This window comes from Myotis davidii, unplaced genomic scaffold, assembly GCF_000327345.1.
Source record: "Myotis davidii unplaced genomic scaffold, ASM32734v1 scaffold616, whole genome shotgun sequence".
NCBI lineage: Eukaryota > Metazoa > Chordata > Mammalia > Chiroptera > Vespertilionidae > Myotis > Myotis davidii.
This window is the reverse complement of record NW_006291965.1, coordinates 5,038,451-5,041,497: the sequence shown is the minus strand read 5'-3', so window position 1 is coordinate 5,041,497 and position 3,047 is coordinate 5,038,451.

Here is a 3,047-nt window from a genome sequence, read left to right as displayed (position 1 = left end):
GCATTCCTGTTGGCATCTTGGCAGGAGAGAGCAACAATAGTGTGATTCGGAAAACTGCATATTAGCAGGAAGGGGACACCTGCACTGGACATACCCAGTCAGTCTTGTTATTGTTGATTTGTTTTTGTTTGTTTCAGGAATTTGAAACATGGTAATGTTGAGTGTGGCTATTTTTAACAGCATTCTCTCTTCCACCTATTCCTGACACACACACACATGCACACACTCACACAACCATGAGAGAACTAGCAAACGCAACATACAATCAAAACACAGTATGCTGATGATAGGCCTATAATTTTGTTTATCCAAGATCCTCAATGAAAGATTTTGGCCAGTAACCCCACTATGATCAAGTCATAAGCTGTCAGTGGGCAGAGTTGGGTTTTTTTATTCACCTGTGTACCTGGCATCCAGTCATTCAGTAGATGCTGAATACATATTTGTTAAATAAATATGTACACTGAGTGGCCAGATTATTATGACCACCCCATCAGTACTTCGCTGGACTACCCTTTGCCTTCAATACTGCGGCGATTCTTCTTGGCACTGACTCCACAAGATGTTGAAAGGTGATGTGAGGAATCTGACACCATGCCTGATGAATAGCACTGTCCAGTTCTGTGAGATTTGATGGTTGTGGAACCAGCTGCCTGATGGCTCTTTTAACTTCATCCCACATATGCTCAACTGGATTGAGATCTGGTGATTGTGGGGTCCACCTAAGCAAGGTAAAGTCTCCCTCATGTTCTTGAAACCACTCCTGCACAATACGGGCACTGTGGCATGGTGCATTGTCTTGTTGGAAGAAGCCATCTCCATTGGGATATGCCATTAGCATGATAGGATGAACTTAATCAGTAATGATACTTAGGTATGTTGTGCTATTCAGATGTTGTTCTACACGAATTAAAGGGCTCAAATTATGCCTGGAAAACATGCCCCAAACCATAACACTGCCCCCACCAGCTTGAAGGGTTGTACCCATACATGTGGGTTGCATGCTTTCATGCTGTTTCCGCCAAATTTTCACTTGGCCATCTGCATGATGCAACTGGAAACGTGATTCATTGGACCACATGACTTTTTTCCAATGCTCGACTGTCCAATCCTTGTCTTCCTGTGGGAATTGGAGAGGCTTTATCTTGGTAACTGCAGACAGCAAAGGTGTTCGAGCAGGCCTTCGGCTTCCATATCCCATACGATGCAGTGTATGGCTAATTTGCCTACAAACATCAGGTGGTCATAATAATCTGGCCACTCAGTGTATATTTGTTGAATGAATGATCTTTCTATCTTTCTCTCAGAACTGTTAATGTATGACAATCCTTTCAAGTGGACCCCTAGACCATTAGAGTTGGGCAGGGCATTAGCCATCATCTGAAGAAACAGACATCATTGTTCAGATGAGAGACACCAGGGCTTGGCAAGGTGAGACCTGAGAACAGAATCTCCATCTTCTGGTGTGCTGCTCTCCTCCTGCTCCTTCTGAGGAAGAGCGATTTCAGAACGCGAAGCCCTGCTGCTAATGAACAGCACAACGGACCATGAATAGAGGAGCCTGATTTCCATTCTGGGATTCTCTCCTGATTATGTGGCCTCAAGGAAGTCACTTAGCATTATTGGGTTTCTGCTGTTTACAGTCTATTTGGGAAGATAGACAAGTAACCAGACAATTACAATAAAGAATGCCACATTTGAATAATAAAGGAAAAACTCGGAACAAGTAAGCAAAATATACTAGCACGATTTGAGGGTAAATTATTTTTCACCTCTAAGTAATCAGTATATTGAATTAGAACACGTTAGACTCCTGAGAGGTGACCCCTGTTTTAGTAAGTCTTGAGGGCCCACCCATGTGGCAATTTCAGAAGCAACTGACCCAGCACACTCTAATGATCCACCAGGGGTGGGGGAGAGGGCAAGTTGTTCTGTAGCAACCGGGGGTAGAGTGATTTGTGTTTTGTAATTAAGAGCAGAGCAGGCTAGGTCACTGCAAATTTGAGAAGTCCTATTCTTACTCACAGTATCTTTCCTCTTGGTGGCATCTGCATGAAATGACCCGAGCTTGGGTTCTCACTGTGCTCCTGAGGCAACTCCTTGCCACCGTCTGTCTTTTTTAAAGAAACAGAAGTCTAGAGAGAAAAGAAGATGTAGGATGGCTTCCAGGCTATAAATTAAATGTTCAGGTATCTACAGTAAGGGGCACAGAAATGGGTGAACTCTTCAGCTATCCAGAACCTGTCCCCCCAGACTTATTACAGCAAGTAGCCAAACCAACAAAGTTGATTTCACATGTATTTTTCCTAATGCAGATGCTCAGAAACCTCCATACAATGGAGAGAATGAAAAATGATTTGGTCAAACTGGGAAGGTGTGTAGTCCTTGATAAGCTTAGGGAGAGGCTCTAATTTGGGCTACTCAGAGCCAAAAAGGAGATGGCTATGCTCAAAGACTGAAATTTCTGACTGTGGTAACACTAGTCCTGAAATGGCAAGTATCTGCCTTTGATGGCAGGATGTTAGAAAAGGCCAGAAAAGATTCTGCTAGACTTGGCAAATTTCCACATATTAGAGAAGGAGACATGTCCCTAGTAACTCCCTCCAGCCTAGGTGATGATCTCACCATTAGGAAGACCTAATTACCGTGTATCTATTGATTTTCATTGCAGAGTGTGGCCACTGAGTAGCTGTGGCGTTAATAGAGTGTCTCTGAAATGGAAGGTCACTTCATGATGCTAAAGTGAAAGACTGGAGATAATTCCCTATGTGTAAACTCTAGTTGAATAATAATAACAACGACAACAAAAACATACAACATTTACACAGTGCTTTCATGTGCCACTCGTTGTCTCTATATTAACTCAATCTTCACAATCCTATGGATAGGATTCCGTTATTTCTGTTCCACAAATGAAGAAACTGAGGCACAAAGCAACTAAGCAACTTCCCCACCATGTCAAGAGCCAGGATTCAAACTGAGGGGGGCCCACCTCTGGATATCACAGTGCTACTGACCACCCAATTACAAACTATTGTAAACTGCTG